The 21,565-nt window shown below is 44.0% G+C and overlaps 1 long non-coding RNA gene and 1 pseudogene across 1 annotated transcript; both read left to right on the forward strand.

Annotated features, from left to right (window-relative positions):
• Positions 1-680: 680 nt before the first annotated feature.
• Positions 681-1,228, forward strand: LOC123486589. Its single transcript, XR_006659427.1, has 3 exons — positions 681-702; positions 920-1,019; positions 1,146-1,228. It is a non-coding gene; the product is annotated as an uncharacterized LOC123486589 (long non-coding RNA).
• Positions 1,229-3,405: 2,177 nt separating this feature from the next.
• Positions 3,406-21,565, forward strand: part of LOC123486588 — a 35,218-nt pseudogene continuing 17,058 nt past the window's right edge.

Raw genomic sequence — 21,565 nt, forward strand, 5'->3', positions numbered from 1 at the left:
CCACCAAAGTTAAGGTTTCATCTTTTTCAAGTTGGTGGTAGCTCAGTTGCCACTAGTTTGGCGTGTTACAATGCACTTCATTTTAACAGTGTTGTTGTTGTTTTTAGAGATTATCATCTCCTCATGATCCCACATTTATACTGTTTGTTTGTTTGTTTAAAATTAGCGGCTTACAGTAAGTGTGTTGGATGAAGATGAGAGGTTGTTGAAGCAATGGATTTGGTTTTCATGGTAAGAGAGAATTGATACCTTTAGCAGTTTTTGGTAGCTCCACAGGTAACCCCAGCTGATGCAGTAATCATCTCTATTGTCTTCCGAAGGACAAAGGGCAAGAACTGATACCAAATGGAGAGGGAGGTCCCAGTTACCATGGTCAACAGGTATATTTGATGACAGTAATCTTATCCAACTTATAAATCTTATGAATCTCTTGAACTAAAAAAAAGGATTCCACAGGAAGTGTTCTGTACTCATATACAAACATTGGTCTGCCATATGTCATTCACAGGAAGAAATATGTTGATTTGTATCGTTGACATGAAGCTCAACAAGTCGGTGCAGAATCAGTTTGCAGACTTTTGAGAAAGGCTTCCCACAAAAGGCCGCCCTATACAGGCATGGAGGATGTTTCTACTGAGGGAGCTTATGACACTTCTACAAGGAGAGATGACAACTTCTGACGAATGGGACAAGTTGAGAGAGGTAAAGTTCTACCTGTTTAGATACATCATAAGAGTACATAAACAATATAATATGGAAGTTCATACATGTATGGTAGCCTATATAGCAGCTCTATGCCCCCCAGTGGTTAAATCTTTGTCCCATACTGTTTGGGCTTATACAGTCTATGCTATAATGCAGTAGCATGGTCTACTGTACATGTGTGTTGTTTTCAATATGTTTTTCTCTGCACTAACAGAATGCCAAGTATCAAGGATATAGGCCCACAGATGACATCATCCAGAACTTCTGGATAGTTTTCATGGAGTTCTCTGAGGAGCAAAAGAAGAAGTTCTTAAGTGAGTTAACAAACAATTATGATTAACTAACTTAAAATAAATAAGTAAATAATTGTGACATAATAGTAGCGTTCCACAAATGCTTGGTCAGTGGATAATTATTCTCCTCTCATTTCTAACTTCTAGCTTTTCTAACTGGAACGGACAGACTGCCCAGAGGACGAAGCTCTCCAAACTGCAGATGCAAATCACGTCTTTGGGCGGAATTGCAGTGCTGATGAATATTATCCGAAAAGCACAAACCTGCTATGTGAAGTTATGCCTCCCCTAACTACAGCAGTATCGACATACTACAGGAGAAACTTCTCCATGCTATCACCCACTGTGATGTGTTTGGAGATTTTTGAAAGTAGTTAAATGGGAATCAAGTAGGTTTAGTTTTTTTTTTTTATCCCCATGCCTGTCAATATTATTATTATTTTTTAAGTCATGAAACACATTCAGAGCTAACAACTGAAAATCTTCAAACATGAAGTAGTCTTAAATAGTAGAGGTTTTTTTCTATTTAAATTACTTTAGTATTGCGCAATGTGGACCAATATAAATATATATTTCTTGACATGTACTACTCATGTCTCCTTCATGCACTGGGATCACTAGATACGTGGAGACCTCTGCTGTTTGAATATCAGAACGATGTGCTGTCTTTGTAAATATCATCTTTTATAACTGCGAATGAGTGCCATAGTAAAAAGAGCCACTGTTAATAAAGATTTGTTCTTGAAGTGGAAGTTACAGTGCAATACTGTTATTTTATGACATTATGCAAATACTAAAATGTATGCAAATAGTTAATAATGCCCATTGCAATTAAAACTTTGAATATGCCTCTATAATTGGTTTATTCTATTTTATTTTACATATTAGTATCTGTCCAGATCACATGATTCGGCGAGATATTGCTGACACCAGTCATGCTCGCCACTAGATTCTATACCCACAAAGTCATAAACCCCGCCCTTTTCTGAAATGTATCTTCTTAAAACGTGATTTTTAAACCTTACCCAAACCTTAACCACACTGCTAAACGTATGCCTAACCTAGCCTTAAATGAAGACAAAAAACAATTTTGTGGCTGTGGAATCTGACTTTGTGGGTATAGAGGTGGAAACCCAAAGTCACATGTTCAGTGACGAAGGGCATCAACCTGCATCACAACTTCCTTGTTATTGTCGAAACGCCTAGCTAGTGGAATCCAGTAATGCAACTCTACAGGTAAAACGCATGCTATTTTTAGCTTTAAATCACCTAGCTACGTTTTATGCAATTGTTTAAATGTCTATATGTGAACGTTTTAGAGTCTGTGAAATGCAGATAGATTCACTAGCTTGGCTAAATATGGCAAGCTTGTTAGTATTCTGCGAAATGGACGCATTTGTAAATCTCGTTAAGCCCTACCCGTTAGCTGTCGTTTTTTATCCGGATAGCTAGTTACCGACCGCTAGCTGAGACGATAGAGTTGACACGATTGACCAGCTAGCTACTTTACATAGTTATAGGCTATAGCTAACTATATACAGTAGCTAACGTTATACAGCCATATGGTGGTCACATCCAGACGATCTTGGATGTAAGCATAGAGCAGTAGTTGGAATCTTACGTCAGACAACGTAACCATCTGCTAGCGCATCTCGGAATCATCCCTTGCACATTTATTCATTGTCAATGTAACACCCAACAACCATCATCATCCATAAGGCCTCTATCTAGCCATAAGCCATATAGGTAGCTATGACACATGCAGAATGAATGATGTGTCTTGTCTGAGCATGACAGATTGTATTTGCATTTGTAAACTAAAAGTGCCACTTGACTTCCAGAGGAAAGGAGGCCCATGTCTCCCATGGTTACTTCCAAGAGGGCACCACACCTTTAGAGCAGAATCCTCTCTCTCTGCCTGTTTCTGCCTTCACCTAGGCTAACTCTTGTCCATAGCATGCACGTTGGGGAGTGGATTGCGGATAAGGCAGGACAGTTTGGTGCTGCTAAGCAGGGATTACAGAGGCACTGGGTTTATTTAAACACGCTGGTGGTGCTTCCACCTTATCTTTTCACCGCTCACGTCTCACACACACACTCGCACACCCAGCGGCAGGCTCCACCCCCTGCAGAGTGTTTACCCAGCCTCGCTTAATTTTTAAAACATGATCCAACATATCAGATGATGAGTGCACTGTAAGGGCCCATGATGTGATCTGACTGCCATCTGACGCCCTAATCATTCTCCTCCTCTCCCCTGTTTCTCCCTTCCAGGCTTGTGATTTACACCAAGGGGAGAAGGCAGGGCCGCCTTCTAGCCTGAAGCTCTCCTCCTTCTTCCCCTCCTGTCTTTCACGCTCTCCTTCCCACCATCGCTCTCTCCCTCTCCTTCCCACCATCGCTCTCTCCCTCTCCTTCCCTCCATCTCTCTCTCCCTCTCCTTCCCTCCATCTCTCTCTCCCTCTCCTTCCGTCCTTCCCACTCTAAGCCATGATGCTGTGTTGGGGCAGTACTGTGGAGGGCCAGCTGGGTATCGGCGGTGCGAGGGACCCCGTGTGCGAACCCCGGAGCTGCCAGGCGTTCAATGGGCGCGGCCTGAAGGAGGTGGCGTGCGGCGGGCGCCATTCGCTATTCCTGTTGCATGATGGGAGAGTGTACACGTGCGGCTCCAACCGCTGTGGACAGCTGGGCCACGACAAGCCGGGGGACTCACCAGGTAAGCTGCCAGTACCAGCCAATCAGCAATCTGCGAAAATTAGCAGTCAAGCTAACACTGATGTTTATTTGTGGTACAACCTGTGTTTGTTGATATTGTGGATGGATTTAAAAAATCTGCTAAACTGAATGCCCAATCTGGTGGGATATATATCTTATTGTACTTGGCTGCAACTCTAACGTGTAAGCACAGGGAAATCTGCCAATGAGCAGCCCACTGTTCTCTACCATAATGAAACGGTATACCTGTGTCACAACGTTTGTTTAGACCCCCCCTCAGAGTTTACATGGATATCTTAATGTTACAGTAGCATTTAATCTCTTTTGCAATGCAGACTATATGGATTCAGGGCGGATTAGGTTAGATTTACTAAACAGAGGGAGAATGCCTGGGAGGAAGGAGGTATGAAAATCTTAAAGCCCATGTTATTTATGACATTTAGAAGGTGCGTCCCAATGACACCCTATTCCCTATAAAGTGCACTACTTCTATAGTGTAAAAAGTAGTGCACTATAAAGGAAATAGGGAGACATTTGGGAGGAATCCTTACTGGTAGCTCACTGGCTCCTAGGCTAATCCAGGAGAGTTGATAGGTTGGAGGAGCACTATTTCCAGGACTCAGGAGTGTGTTGTCACTCACATGGCTGTTAATGAGATCTCAGGCACCAATGATCTGCTCTGTTGCATCGTGGGGTGGACAGGACACGTGTGTGTGTGTGTGTGTGTGTGGGTGGAAGGGTCATATTTATGTTTAGCCATACAACTATACGCTTGACGACTGCTTCTGGAAACTACCACGAAAAGTTGATTATTGTTGGAAGCACTCCCTTTGCCACCAGTCATTCTCAGAGCATTATTGCATTTAATAGGCCTATTTATTGACCAGTTGGGCCGATACCACCAGCCTTACCATAGGTAAAGGCAAGGATACAGTTTTTGCTCTGTACTGAAAGTGATCAATCTTAACTTGACATTTTATACTTTTTTTTGAATTCCATTAACAGTGGATTGACTAATGGACAGAATACTAAAATATTGTTTTTGAGTGAATTATCCCTTTTAATGCGTCAATCCTTAGTTGAAACAATAAAAAAGCTGTCATTCCATCTCTATTTTGGTAAAAAGATGAGGAATGGGCCTGGAGAAATTTAACCGCTCTCAAAATCATAGGCAGGGCTATGTATGAAAGGACTGACCATCCAACATATTCAAATGATAGTTTAAAGCATGTTTTGAGTCTATACAGTGTTTGTTTATATTTACAATGTTTGCAAACATTGGAGTAAAACAAGCTAATATTTTGGGTTCTGATGGGGTTTGACAGTTACAAAGCTCATGACTTATTGATAAGTTATATTTTTCAAGAATCAATGGGTAGGTCTATATATAATTTATAAGTCCAAAAATGGATGTAGCAACTGAAGATTGCCCAACTGAAGATTGCCCTTTCAATATTAAACTGAGCCAATCACAACCATTCTGTTATTTTGTAAATACTCCATCATCAAAACAATAAAATAAATGTAGCCCTTATTTTACAGGTAAGTTGACTGAGAACACATTCTCAGTTACAGCAATGACCTGGGGAATAGTTACAGGGGTTGAATGAGCCAATTGGAAGCTGGGGATGATTAGGTGGCCATGATGGTATGAGGGCCAGATTGGGAATTTAGCCAGGACACTGGGGTTAACACCCCTACAATGAGTGCCATGGGATCTTTAGTGACCACAGAGAGTCAGGACACACGTTTAACATCCCATCCAAAAGACGGCACCCTACACAGGGCAATGTCCCCAATCACAGCCCTGGGGCATTTTTTTTAGACCAGAGGGAAGAGTGCCCCCTACTGGCCCTCCAACACCACTTCCAGCAACATCTGGTCTCCCATCCAGGACCAACCCTGCTTAGCTTCAGAGGCAAGCCAGCAGTGAGATGCAGGGTGGTATGCTGCTGGGACCTAAGACTTTGACACCAAATGCGCTATATAGTCTATTTCTGCCACACAGGAAGTTAGTATAAAGCTGCAGTACAATACTGTATGCTGTGCAATATGTTTCTCCTTTTCATCTTATCTGAGTAGTTTCTACTGTGCTGTGCCCTCATGCCTATGAAGCTGCTGCTCACTGCTAGTGTATCACACAAACCACCACCCAACCACTCTCTAGGCTACGTGTCGGCCACACAGATTTGTGTACAGGAACTGAGGCACGGCAGGAGGAGACTTGTTGGGATGCATTATTTAGTCATCACACACACGCGTTCTTGACTTCCAATTCTCAGGCGATATTTAACCGCAATTATAGGTGCTAAAGTGCTGAGGTAAAATGTATAATGTTAAGGTACATAATTTTTAAGACACAAACTAAATAATTGGATTTGAAAAGCAAAGTAGTCTGATGAAACCTATAGGCCTAATGCTGAAACATATTGTTCTTTTTTTTAATAATAAAAAAGTATTTGTCGCCAAGAGTGATTGAAAATATCATATAAGAAATGACCGACATTAACCCGTGTTTATGTTGCTTTCAGTTCTTCCTAACATGCCTCCATGATAAGTGAAACTGAAATGTGGAGCTAGATAGTTAGAAAGCAGTGGGACATTCCAGAAGATGGTTGGTCAGATAGTGTACCCACACTAAATACTTGAAGTGGGTTTGGTCTCTATGGCTTCCAGACAGTCCTAGCATACCCTTCTAGAATGCTCATACCAGCAGAACAGACAAGAGGATACAATGAGAAAATACACTTCCTTTTCTCATCCACAGTATACTCTAAGATGCACCAGTCCTAAAACTGGTACAGGTGGAAGATCTTATTTGACCAGTTTCTCACAGCAGGAAAATAATCCTGCAGCAACCAGAAATGTGAATTATTGTGTGGATTATAATTAATGAACATTTGTGTAATGGTTGATACATTTTTTGTTAGGGCAAATCAAGTCTGAAGTTTTAAAGTAGAAATGATCAACTTTAGAAGCCTTTTTAAACCTTGAATACACTACACGTTTGCATTTCCTGCTATGCAGGACGTTTTCCGCAACAACAGGGTGATGAAATTAAGATCGTACATTTGTAGATGTGGAGCATTCATTCTAGACATTAGTCTTTCTAGAGAGCCTGGCTAAAGTCTGTCATACCCCTTCACACCCCTCCCTCCCTCTCCCTCTGTAGAACTGGTGGCGGCCCCTGGACACCCAGAAGATAGGGTGGTGATCATGGGCCAGGCCCACTCCATGGCGTGAATGAGCAGGGCCAGGTGTTTGCCTGGGGGGCCGGTGGAGTGGGCCAGCTGGGTCTCGGGACAGCTGAGGAGACCGTCCCAATCAGGTGACCCAGCATGCTAGAACATACATACATTATTGAAGCTTTGCTGAGGAATAGCCTACTGGAAGAGGTACATGAAAACCAATGGAATTGTGAGAACTGCATGTGATGGCTAAATGTTGGGAGCATAGAGTTTAAAACCAGAGGCGCAACATACTGTAGCGAGAATTCGGGAACACTTGCGAAACAGACCAAACAGACCAGGCCGGGGTTTGAGAAGTCAATGAGAGAAGTGAAATATTCTTCCTTGGTTGTTAATTTCCCTAAATCTAAAGGCACAACTGAGATTCGAGCCAATGTCTTAAGTAGTTGAACATGTTATTACTCCAACCTCGTGAAAGTGACAAACTGAAACAACTTTATATAGAAGGAGTGCCTTTTGATTTGTCGGCCTGCACATGCACAGTTCGGCGCGAGACGACAGTTAGACCCGATGACGGGTTTCTGCGCATGGCTTAGCTAGTCAACGTCGCCATGACATCACCTTCAAGTGTGATTTAAGGATTTCTATTGGAGAAGCAGTTTATTCCTATCTTCATACTGTACTGTCTTTGCTGGGAGGGTTAGGGTTAGGGTTATGTTCTGGATGTTGATTATACAGGGATAGTAAAGCTAACTGTACATTGAATGTACTTGGTTAAAATCTGCCGAATACGGCACAGTTGTTCAGCACTGCCATTGTTCAGGCATTGGCCTCACAACTCAATGCATCTCCTGTATTTCTCAGGTTGATCAAGAAGCTGTGCGAGCATCGCATCTCTCAAATCATGTGTGGCAACCAGCACTGCATCGCACTCTCTAAAGGTGAGAATGAAGCCAACAGCAACACCCTCTCTCTATCACACACTACCACTGATACTGTAGTGATACACGCCAAAGTTACTAGCTTAGCGGCTAATGCTAGGCTAATGCTAGGTTAATGCCAGGCTAATGCTAGGCTAACCCCCTCCTATTTTCTCTCCCAGACGGTCAGCTGTTCACGTGGGGCCAGAACTCGAGCGGTCAGCTGGGTTTGGGGAAGGGCGAGCCGAGCACCTTGTCTCCCCCAGCCCCTCAAGTCTCGTCAGGGATCCCCCTGGCTCAGATCACCGCTGGGGAGACCATAGCTTCGCCTTGTCCCTCTCTGGAGCCGTGTTCGGCTGGGGCAAGAACAGCGCCGGACAGCTGGGGCTAAATGACAAACAGGGTAGGCTAACTAACATATACGTCGACGAGACAAGTAATGCACCCTAATAGACTGATGAAGCCGTTGGACTACTAGACCCATCGCTATATAGGTCCAAATGCGCAATCGTTTCACCGATATGTGATTGAATGAATGATGGCTTGTAAGCAGTTCATAAGCAGACCTTCATATAAAGCAATGTGAAGTTCTGAAGGTAACACAGAATATGCGTGTGTGTTATTTTCATTCTACAGACCGGTCTGTCCCTTGCCACATCAAGTTCCTCAGATCCCAAAAAGTGGTTTACATCAGCTGTGGAGACGAGCATACAGCTGCCTCACCAAGGTGAGGAACACAACTGTCCTCCTGCGATGTCTGTCTGCTACGTCTTTATAACCATGTAATAAAGCTCTCAAGTAGCCTTCAGATGATGGTGGGTCTGGAGAAAGCACAGTACTGGAAAAGTACCTGCTGTCTCTTAAAAACCCTAAATCCATGAACGTGTTCATGCCTTTTGCAGAATTCTCATGTTTGTTTTTGGAGGGTGAGGAATATGCATGTGGAATTGTGTTGAGCTATGACAGACTGTCCTTTAGCATTCCTTCTCACATCCTTTATTATAATTGAAGCCTCTCTCTGTGTTTGATTGACAGGATGGGGGTTTGTTTACTTTTGGGGATGACTTTCTAGTAAAACGTAATTGTATTGTTGTGTGTGATTGACAGGATGGGGGGGTTTGTTTACGTTTGGGGACGGCTCGCGGGGTCAACTGGGTCACGACTCCACCAACAACGAGCCTCTACCCAGACAGGTGCAGGAGCTGATGGGCAGCGAGGTGTCCCAGATTGCCTGTGGCAGGTACTGCACAACGTAGCCTGGTCAGCCTAGCAAAGCATAGCATAACATAGCATAGCAAAGCATAACAAAGCATTGCAAAGCATAGCCTAGCATAACAGTACAATAGAGTACAGTACAGGTTTACATCAGTTGTGTTATGACCACTTGCCTTCTCTGTCCTAGATTCCTCATACTCTCTCTTTCTATCCTCTCCGTCTCGGTTTCAGACACCACACCCTGGCGTTTGTGCCTTCCTCCGGCTCTGTACGCTTCGGTTGTAACACAAACGGTCAGTGGGCACCGGGACACGAGGTGACATCAAAAGCCCACTTCCTGTCAAAAGCAGCCTCACAGGAAGTCTCACCGAAGTCCTCGTCATATGTCAGGTAACTGGATGACTCAGGACATCCATACCTCTCAAGTCAGTTATTGAGAAGCCAGCCACGAGATATGATCCTAAACTTCACATACTCTGTCTATTAAACCCATGGAGACGTGTTATAACTATGTCAAATGGTTTATACTAAAAGTGACTATCATTGTTTTTAAAGATTTTAAGACACTAGTACTGTAGTACTCGTTAGCCATGTTGTTATCCGGAAACTAAACGTTATGAGCCGAACTCAAGAGAGTGGGAAGAAGAGCGTGCAGGGAAACGAAGCAAGGCAGAATCAGGAAGCTGTTGCTTGAGGACAATGTGCGCCTGTTGTAGGAGCAAGTCAGAATAGATAACAGAACACGTACTAGGACGTCAAAAGGAACAGACACACGAAAGTGCAAGGACTTGTTCAGATACATCCACAGCTTATTCAGTGAGTCGTATAATGTACTGTATATACACCTATGACTGTTTAAATACATGATTAAGAGACATTGAGGGAGAAAGATCACTTGATTAGAAAGGAAAGTTCATATTAACCATGCATATTCAAAGTCTATGAATGGGGGGTGAATTCAATGTTCAAAGAATGAAATAATATCCTCGTGGTAAAATATGACATTATTTCAGCCACACAGATGTTTCTTGAGGGAACTGTATTAGGTTGTGAGTGAATTAGAGGTCTATGAAACATGATTCTCAGAGTATTTAACACTGATTGATGGTCTTTGAGGAGGGTTGCTTAGCTTGTATTACGTCTCCCTCCATCTAGTGGACTAAATGGACACTTAGGGAGCTTCTAAATGTAGGTGTAGGGCAGCGCTTCCCAAACTCGGCCCTGGGGACCCCAAGTTGTTTTTTCTTCTTCTTCCAAGCACTACACAGCTGATTCAAATAATCAACTCGTCATCAAGCTTTGGTTATTTAAATTAGCTGTGTAGTGCTTGGACAAAAAAACAAAATGTGCACCCCTTGGAGTTTGGGAAATGCTGGGGTAGGGGGTGAAGATGCCCCTAGACACAGATCTTGGGTTAGTTTAGCATTTTCTCCTCTAATAGTTAAGGTTAAAATTGGGGGAGGGTAAGCTGATCCTAGATCTGTACGTTGGGGAAACTTCACTCTGGAGCTATTTTGTATAAGCACAAACTGTTCCCTTAAGCCACCATAATGCTGTTGATCTAGCTGATCAACTCTACCCTCTCCTTTCCTCTTTCTAGGGCCAGATCATTATGCCATTACCAAAATCAACTGTGGAGGGGACCATAACTTCCTATTGTACTCAGATGAAAAGGTAAAGGACTTCACAGAATCGTTTTCAGCTTTTTGGTCATTAACTGATGTAATAGTACTCTAGGAGTGCTCTAGGATCAGTTTAGCCTTTTAGATCATTATGAGGAAGATCACGTGCACAGGGGGGCCCTGATCCTAGATCAGCACTCCTTCTCTGACGGGCTTTATAAATACGGGCCCAGACATTGAATTGAGAGACATTGAATTGTCTCTTTCAGGGATGGGAAGAATATGCTTTAGACCAGGGTTCTCAAACTCTGTTCCTGGAGAGCTACCCCCTGTAGGTTTTCGATCCAAGCCCAGTTGTAACTGACCTGGTTCAGCTTGTCAACCAGCTAATTATTAGAATCAGGTGCACTAGATTAGGTTTTTAGCAAAAACGTACAGGACGGTAACTCTCCAGGAACAGGGTTAGAGAGCTCTGCTAGACATAGTAGTGAGGAAGGATGCCAATGTGTTTTCATTATGAGTCAGTTCTTGTTTTCTGCCACTAGGTGGAGCTGTTGCTCCAGTTATTGACTAGCTGTAATGTCTGTACGGTCTCTAGATTTAGATTTTAGTCATTTAGCAGACGCTCTTATCCAGAGCGACTTACAGTTAGTGAGTGCATACATTTATCATATTGGCCCCCCCGTGGGGAAACGAACCCACAACCCTGGCGTTGCAAGTGCCATGCTCTACCAACTGAGCCACAGGAGGCCCTAAACGATCCTCTACTCTGGACAGATCGATCTAAGACCAAGGCTGTGTCCCAATTATTTGTTCTTCCTCCCAAAATGTGCACTTGTTCACTTCCCTTCACTGATTTGAAAGAAAAAGACTGGTATAATAAAAATGGCGGAAACTCCCCTCTAGCCGATGCCTCCACCAATCCAATGCTTTTATATTTGTGGGAGGTAGTGAATGAGTGAACACTTCAGGAGAAAGGAGATATTATTGGGACGCACCCCAAGTAGGCTAAAACTGTCTACAACGGATATCCTCCTGTTGATTGCCAGGAATGTAACTTGATAACACCAACACACAGATAGATACTATCCCTACAATGTACTTCGACCTCTGAGTATTTATTTTATCTGCAAGTGGGAAAGGGAATGAACCCAAACACACGTCTCTGGACAGCCTTGTAATGTCTACAGTGGAAGCGCTATCGAGAATAACGTTGCTAAATGTAGCCAGCTAGCTGTTGTGCTACGTTACCTTGACTCCCTCCTGACCCCCTTCCTCCTCTCTACAGAGTTCCACCGTTCCTGAAGACTTCAGAGTCACTAACATCAGTAAAAGCATCTCTTTGATAAATTATGACAGTTTGAATACGTGGAGGATGAAACTCCTAGACAACACAGATTCCACTATCACCAAGTAAGTCAGGGATATGAGTTATTTGGGGATTTGATTAGATTTGTCTTGAAAATATGTTTTTGTGAACAATTGTGTACCGTTTCCTATGCAGAGAATGACATTTCTATTAGCAGACAACGAGATCCTGTGGTGACCCTTTTTGGCTACAGCAGCTGTAAGCTCTATGCCACTCTGAAGACTGGTATAAGTTTGATCTTGTTTCAATTGATTGATATCATTTCCTGCATGTAGTCTTGGTCTCCCTCTGCTTTTAGTGACATCATTATCCTGCTGTCTTCCACCGCCTGTTGGAACGCCAGCTTCCTGGATGAGAGGTGAGCATTGATTGGACTACTCGTCTACTCGGTTGCATCTCAATTTGGCGTAGTGGCTTCCTTTCCTTGTGTCCTCTCCCCCCATACTGATCTCGCATGGCTTAATAGGTGATATTAAAGGTGTTGAAAGCCTATCCAGTTCTTTCACCAGGAAAGGAAGCCATGAGTATTGAGTCACACCCTGTATCTCTCTTATGTCTTGTGGGGAAAAGGCTGAGCGCTCACAGAGGACAAAATCATGTCCTTGCTATCCTTGTCCGACCGACACTCATTCCCATCATGTGCCTACAATTCAAAAACTGCTGACCATAGGGGAAGAGACTCCAGTGAAATACTCCTATCTATACACACTGTACGGACACACTGAGATTCCATTAGAGATCCTTGCGGAGATAAAGCTCAGATAGCGGGTATGAGGGAGGGGGTGGCCATTTTGTGCTGATTCACCGCCAGATGCCTATCACTTCATGGGAATGACCCTAGTTCAGAGCCCATCAGCGTAATGGTGTCCTCTACACTAGAGAAGACCAATAAGCACCTTATGTCCTGCCCTCTCTGCTAAAAACAGCCTGGCCTAAAACCTACTGGATTTAACGGTTATATAAAACACTGGCAGGTGAAGCCATTAACTCAACTAAGAGGCAAAAAGCCAAAACAGTAGCATTATTATATATATATATATATATATATATGCGCTCTGTGTTGGTGTATGTTCCCAATCTCACATCTGTTATTGTTTGTGGTGGCATGGAGGTGGAGGTCACCCATTGGTGATGGCATCATGTGGGCCGCCCAAGAACGGGTGCACGGTGTTCCTAAAACTAATTGGCTAAATTTGGGCCCATAGAGTATGAAACGCACACATTCCGGGTGGGTACAGAAGCACTGTTCCCTAGCTAGCATAACGCCTCTCTACTTGTTAGTGCTTATCGTTCCCGGTCGGCGTCTCTGTTTACCAAACAGTCACACGGCGCCAAATCTGGTTTATTATGGCTGAATTATAAGCCTTTCTATCAATATCTGGAGGTTGTCCTGTAAATAGTCACTGTCCTTCATGCCTTTTTGAACGTTCTGGGCTTTGTGGTGTTTCTCTCCCACACACACACACACACAAACACACACACCACCCCCGGCAGAGGTCACAGGATAAAGCAGTGAATCTGGTTTGGAATGGGCTTAAATACCTGGATGCTCTGACTAGACTTAATAGATGATCCCTGTTCATCTCTAGGGTTGTGTATGTGTGTGTTTTGGCTTTGGAGAGTGTGTGTGTGTTTCTGTTTTAGGTTTTAGAGGTACTATACCCTGCAGTGAGCTCACACAACAGTTGAACTGCCACGTGCCCGGTTAGAATAGAAACTAGAAACTCTATCTAACCCATAGGAACATGTTGTGTGTTATATTCATCAATGGTTCTACACAAATACATGGATTTAGTCCAGCCATTTATTTATATCTCTGCTGATGAGTTTTAAAGGGATGGTCTTGTATATTGAGCGGAACTTCCCTTTAAAGCACCACAGTTAAAACCGATGAAAAGTCTGGGTAGTTTATCATATGGGTATTTCTGTTTGGTTATTTTTGGGGTTTGGTCTTAAAGGCTCTTTTGTTCTTTGTTTGTTCCCCCAGTGATGACAGCCATTTTAAGACCAACCCAAAGTCCCTGGTATCGATCTCAACCTCGGTCCGCCTGCTGTTTGAGACACTCAGTAAACCGCCGCCAGACTCCTGGAGCAGGTAACGTCTCGACTCTCGTGTACCATGTCTTATCGCAATACCTGAAAGCAGTACCCTCCTGTGCTCAAAAACCGGGTGTGGATAGTTAAAGTGGCCTCCTCTTTCCATCATCTGCACTGTTATGAAAACACAGGATAAGTGGAAAGCAAAATGAACAATGCCCACTGGGTTTTAGGTCTCTAGTTCTTTATGGACGATGCCCACTGGGTTTCAGGTCTCTAGTTCTTTATGGACGATGCCCACTGGGTTTTAGGTCTCTAGTTCTTTATGGACGATGCCCACTGGGTTTTAGGTCTCTAGTTCTTTATGGACGATGCCCACTGGGTTTTAGGTCTCTAGTTCTTTATGGACGATGCCCACTGGGTTTCAGGTCTCTAGTTCTTTATGGACGATGCCCACTGGGTCTCAGGTCTCTAGTTCTTTATGGACGATGCCCACTGGGTCTCAGGTCTCTAGTTCTTTATGGACGATGCCCACTGGGTCTCAGGTCTCTAGTTCTTTATGGACGATGCCCACTGGGTCTCAGGTCTCTAGTTCTTTATGGACGATGCCCACTGGGTCTCAGGTCTCTAGTTCTTTATGGACGATGCCCACTGGGTCTCAGGTCTCTAGTTTTTATGGACGATGCCCACTGGGTTTCAGGTCTTTAGTTTTTTTCACAAAGGAGCAGGTAAAGGAAAGGAGATGAGAAGACACTTTAGACACTGAAGGTGCACTATGCGGAAATCGCCTCCGCCATTTCCTGGTTGCTAAAATTCTAATTGTTCGCCTGATTTCAGTTTTATGTGACAAAACAAGTATAATATAGGTCATCATTGTACCATCTAAACCGCTGTGAAATATATTTTCTGCTTTTTGAAGCAGGTTTACTAAACCGAAAGTAAAAGACGCAAAAACTAAACTTAAGAACGGGAAGCATAGAAATAGTGCACATAGCTCTACCACTTCTTAGACTTGCTTTCAGTGATAATGACAGGTCTATAACTCACATTTATATGTGAATTTGGTTGTGTCGCCCAAAAAGTTACATATTACAGCTTTAAAAATGGAATCCGCAGTAGGGGAAAATGGCGCCACTGGCCGCCCCACCACCGTTGTTTTTGTTGCCGAGCTGAGGAGCGTCGTGCAGCATGGTAGAAAAAGCAGTACATATTGTGCTCTTCTATCGCTTGTGCAGTGATGTCCAATGGGGAAAAAACGGTGTTTGTTGTTTGCAGTAACTTTGTTGTAATAGTGCAAACGGCAACGGACGGGCTGTTTCACCATTAAATATTCTAGCTTTAATTGAGTTTTGACTGTTAAGCTACTCTGTTCTATCCATTTACTCTGTTCTAACCGTATTATGGCTGAGGCCCGTAGATTTGAACTGAGATAATAATGGCATTTACAAATCCCCTTTACAGGGTCGTTGTCATGGCAACCCTATCATACAGAGTCATGGGTTATGTTTTGACTCAAATGCAATATTTTAATCCAAGGACACAAAGCCATGTCTGTCTGGTTTTGGAACACCCTTTGACCCATACACTCTTAAAAAAACAGGGTTCAAAAAAGGGTTATTCGGCTGTCCTATAGGAGAACCCTTTTTGGATCCAGGTAGAACCCTTTTTAGTTCCATGTAGAACCATCTGTAGAAAGGGTTCTACATGGAACCCGAATAGGTTCTACCTGGAACCAAAAAGGGTTCTTCAAAGGGTTATCCTATGGGGACAGCCGAAGAACCCTTTAAGGTTCTAGATGGCACCTTTTTTTCTAAGAGTGTGCTGTACTGTCTGTTAGACCTAGCCAGCAGCACTTTGGACTGAGCTAAGTAGTAGAGTAAAATAGGGGTGTTTTGAAGAAACATCGCCCCCTACATTTTGTATTGATGGCTGGAGAGTATCATAGGCCACGGCATTGAATTCCCATGCCACATATGAACTATGTCCCCTGTTGACTTCTGAAATGGTACAGCACACAGTACACATCATCTCAGTAAGATCAACACATACTCTGCTGGGTTTGGATGGTTTCAAGCAGAATGCCTACTGGACTGAGTCATGAGGTTCAGAGCTAGCTAGCCCGCTAATAATATGTTAGGGATTTTGGGGCGTCTCAACCTAACTTGATTTATTGCGTTCTATAAAGACCAGGCAGCATTAGCAACCAGCCAACCACAGGAGGCCTCTCCCAAAACATTTTCCTGTGACGTTTTTGTCCTGTGCGCAAGTCCAGCTAATCATTTCGATTTTGCAAAAAGCTATCCTTGTTCCGACTAACATTTTTTTTTATACTGTAGCGTTTTTGTACACTATTGCAGTTTAAAATATATTTCTTAATCAATATAAAGTATCTCCCAATACTTTGCCATCGGTCAGTTATAGTTTAAATGAAAAAACTTCAGGTACCCTACTTAACTCATATCATAATATACTAATTTTGTTGCATCTCCATTAGCAAATGAAAATAACAAGCATTGTGATGTACAGTTAACCGGTTGTACGGACAGCTGTTAGGTGAAATTTTGATGGATGATTTTTAAAGTGATGTATCCATCTCTCCCTCCATCTCTCTCTCTCCCTCCATCCATATGTCTCTGTCCTGCCAGGCCACTAAGAGTTTTGAGAGCCTGCTGATCCCCCCAGCTGCCCTGCCCCCCCTGACGCTGAGGCCATGAGGATCTACCTGATCCTGTCGGAGTGTCCCGCCCTGCACGACTCCAAGAACTACATCACCCTCACCATACCCCTAGCCATGGCCATACTCCGCCTGGATGCCAACCCCAGCAAAGTGCTCGGTAGGGGGGGAACATAGTTGCATTGCATGCACAATCACATGTTAATGTACTATGTACATTGCATACACACAGACACGCATGCATTCGCACGCACACACATCAACAGGGCTGTAGTGGAGCAGGTAGAGAGCTTCAAGTTCTTGGTGTCCACATCACTAAGGATCTATCATGGTCCACACACACCAACACAGTCGTGAAGAGGGCACGACAACGCCTCTTCCTCAGGAGGCTGAAAGATTTGGCATGGGCCCTCAGATGCTCAAAAAGTTGTACAGCTGCACCATTGAGAGCATCTTGACTGGCTGCATCACCACTTGGTATGGCAACAGCTTGGCATCCGCCGCAAGGCGCTACAGAGGGTAGTGCGACAGCCCTGTACATCACTGGGGCCGAGCTCCCTGCCATCCAGGACCTCTATACCAGCCGGTGTCAGAGGAAGGCCGTAAAAGTGGTCAAAGACTCCAGCCACCCAAGTCATAGACTGTTCTCTCTGCTACCGCACGGCATGCGGTACCGATGCACCAAGTCTGGAACCAACAGGAAACTGAACAGCTTCTATCCCCAAGCCATAAGACTGCTAAATAGTTAACAAAATAGCTACCCGGAATATCTGCATTGACCCTCCTTTGCACAAACTCTTTTGACTCATCACATACGCTGCTGCTACTGTTTATTATCTATCCTGTGGCCTAGTTACTTTATCCCTACCTATATTTACATTTTACATTTTAGTCATTTAGCAGACACTCTTATCCAGAGCAACTTACAGTTAGTGAGTGCATACATTTTTCATACTGCCCCCCCGTGGGAAACGAACCCACAACCCTGGCGTTGCAAACGCTCTACCGACTGAGCTACACAGGGCTATATGTACATATCAATTACCTCGCACCCCCTGCACATGGACTCGGTACTGGTACTCCGGTATATAGCCAAGTTATCGTTACTCATTGTGTATTTATTCCTTGTGTTATTATTTTAATATTATTTTTCTCTCTGCATTGTTGCTAAGTGAAGGGCCCGTAAATAAGCATTTCACTGTTAGTCCACACCTGTTGTTTACGAAGCATTTGACAAATAACATTTGATTTGATTTGACACGAACATATGCAGGCACACGGGCGCACAGACAAATACCTTCATGCACACAAATGTGCTGAACAAAGTGTTTAGTGCTGTTTACCCTGTACACCTCAGTCTACCACAAATACTCTTTCTCCGTACTGCACAGTCAATCCCAGGAAAACATAATGGTATACACTTCATGTGTAGAGTGCATCACATGGCACTTCTGCCATACTTTTAACTATGCAATGTCACTGCAGGTTGCCTTTAAAAGCTGCTGGAATGTGATGCGTTGTTTGTTTTCTGTATCCCTGTAGATAACTAATTTTGTGTTATATTCTGTATCCCTGTAGATAACTAATGTTGTGTTATATTTGTATCCCCAGTAGATAACTGGTGGTGCCTGGTGGACGGCAGTGTGTTCTCCAGGCTGGTGGACATGTATAAGAGCATCGTGGTGTTCCTGTTAACCGGAGGAAAGGCCCTGCTCGTCCCTGTCTTCCTAGAAAGCTACACCAGTGCCACGCTAAAGCTTCTAGAGAAACTTCATAAGGTAACGTTTCCTGCTAATGCTCATGGGGACACTTCATTAGGTAAGCTTTACATGAAAGTTTCTCTAGATACTTCACAAGTTAAAGTTTTATACTAAAGCTTGTGGAGAAACTATGATTTGCGAATAGGATATTTTTTTTAAGAGGCTATGAACACATAAAGTGGTCCTTTTTAAAGCATGTCGGTGATGCAAAAAACAAGTTCCCCCATTTACAGAATTGTGGGAAAATATCAAGAATATGTAGCATGCGCAGCGGTCTAAGGCACTGATCAGAGCTAGAGGTGTCACTACAGATCCAGGTTCGATCTCGGGCTGTGTTGCAGCCGGCCGCGACCGGAGACCCAGGAGGCGGCGCACAATTGGCCCAGTGTCGTCCGGGGTTAGGGGAGGGTTTGGCCGGCTGGGATGTCCTTGTCCCATTGCGCTCTAGGACCTTGTGGCGGCCGGGCGCAGCTGTACGGGTGTTTCCTCCGACACATTGGTGCGGCTGGTTTCGGGTTAAGCGAGCAGTGTGTCAAGAAGCAGTGCGGCTTGGTGGGGTCGTGTTTCAGAGGACGATGGCTCTCGACCTTCGCCTCTCCCGAGTCCGCACAGGGAGTTGCAGCGATGGGACAAGACTGTAACTACCAATTGGATATCACGAAATTGGGGAGAAAAAAGGGGTAAAAAGCACCACACAAAAAAAAATACATCAAAGAATATGCAGCATATTCTTTGTATTAAATGTTTTTTTGAAGAGAGAATCAAACCGCAAGAGACTTCCTGGTAAACGATCACAATGATGGGTGTGTGTGCTGCTGTGTGTATCCAGGTTAACCTGAAGGCCGGGCATGTGGAGACAACCGATATCCCGACATCACCACCCTGGTGGACATTCAGGAAGACTACCTCAAGTGGTTTCTGAGTAAAGCAGAGCTTGTGAGTACTGGAGCTCTCTCCGCTCTCTCTCTCTGTCTCGCTCTTCTCTTTTCTTGTGAAGATGTCGGCCTGTGGAATTTGGGTGTGTGTGTGTGTGTCCAGTGATCTAATTCTCATCCTAATCCAATGGGATGCTACCTCACAGACGAGCCCCCCTAGCCCCCTACCCCTCATTTCCTTTCCTATGGGTGAAATACATCTTCCCCCTCACTCCCTCTTTCTCACTGCATAGTAGAATCTGTCAAACTGTGTAGGCCCTTTCTAGGAAGAGCACAGAGACTAGTGATTTGTGTTGTCCCCACCCCCATATTTTCACCATTGTGCTTTGTAGCTCTGGCCAATGTCTCAGTAAACTGGTATAGCTAGACTGCCATGCCCCTGCCACCAGCTGTCAATCTGAATGCACTGTTATGATCCTCTAGAACAAGGGTATTCAACTCTTACCCTATGAGGTCCGGAGCCTGCTGGTTTTCTGTTCTACCTGATAATTAATTGTACCCATCTGGTGTCCCAGGTCTAAATCAGTCCCTGATTAGAGGGGAAGAATGAAAAAACGCAGGGAACTGGCTTGAGGTCCAGAGTTGAGTTTCAGGGCTCTAGAATATCATTTATGGGTAAATTGGACAAAACAACTGAGTTGATGATACTTTTTCCTCCTTTTGTTTTTCAGAAAATGAGAACACCAGCAGTACAGGTATACAGGCTGTTTCTAATCGAATAAGTTGAAATGCCGTTATCTAAATGCTAAGAAAGACATCTCTTCAAACGAGAATGTTTCTCTGTTCTTCCATTCAGAACTCAGTGACTTTATGTGCCTACCCGTTTATACTGAACGCCCAAGCCAAGACCACCATGCTGCAAACTGACGCTGAGCTACAGATGCAGGTAACAGCCAGGATTGGAAAATATATATTTACATTTGTCATTTTAGCAGACGCTCTTGTCCAGAGCGACTTACAGTAGTGGGTGCATACATTTTCATTTGTACTGGTCCCCCGTGGGATTTGATCCCACAAACCTGGCATTGCAAGTGCCATGCCCTACCAACTGAACCACACGGGACCATTATATAAAAGTTGCCCGCTGTTAACTCAAGTTTGGAACTGATTTATGTTGACATTAGCCTTGGTAAAATAACTTGTTTTTATAGACAATGTAAGAATTAACGATGTCCCTTTAAAAACAAATATGAATCATTTCAATCTCTCCTACACTGGAGGGTGGGGTGGGACATATGTTTTTATTTATTTTGTATCGATATCCCCTGTCTGTGACCTTTTCCAAGATGGCGGTGAGCGGGGCCAACCTGCATAACGCCATGCTGCTGACGTTGGAACCCCTCCTGGCGCCGGAACCCCTTCCTGGTGCTCCACGTACGCAGGGACCATTTAGTGAGTGACGCGCTGAGGGAGCTCACCATCTACTCCGACGTCGACCTCAAGAAGCCCCTCAAGGTCAGAGTTCAGCACCTCTCAGGGTCACAAAGGTCATGTAGTGTGTGGTAGATATACCTAGAGATCTTATTTTTAATGAGAGATCTTTGTAATCAAAGAGAAATAAGATGACACAACCAATCATCAACTGTTTGTCAGTGGCTGCACATATCACTTGAGGATGAGAAAGTGATTGATAGAGTATTTGGGCTCAGTTTGTGCCACATTTATATTTTCCCCCCTTTTTTTCGGGGGGGAATAGATCAGCTTTAATATTGCTGATAGATTTAGGGTTCTATCAATTAAATTGATAGTGACACTTTAATTACAGGAACTAAGGCCCCTCTCCCCTCTCCCCTCTAGGTGATCTTTGATGGGGAGGAGGCGGTCGATGCAGGGGGGGTAACCAAGGAGTTCTTCCTACTGCTGCTGAAGGAGCTGATGGACCCTGTATATGGCATGTTCACCCAGTACACCCAGTCCAACCTGCTCTGGTTCTCTGATAAAGTGAGTCATGTACCACTCAGTGGAGGCTGCTGAGGGGACGACGGCTCATAAATGGCTGGAATGGAGTAAATGGAATGGCATCAAACACATGGAAACCATGTTTAATGTATTTGATACCATTCCACCCATTCCGCTCCAGCCATTACCACGAGCCCGTCCTCCCCAACTCCGCGTTGGGTCTTGCTTAAGAA

This window comes from Coregonus clupeaformis, unplaced genomic scaffold, assembly GCF_020615455.1.
Source record: "Coregonus clupeaformis isolate EN_2021a unplaced genomic scaffold, ASM2061545v1 scaf1287, whole genome shotgun sequence".
NCBI lineage: Eukaryota > Metazoa > Chordata > Actinopteri > Salmoniformes > Salmonidae > Coregonus > Coregonus clupeaformis.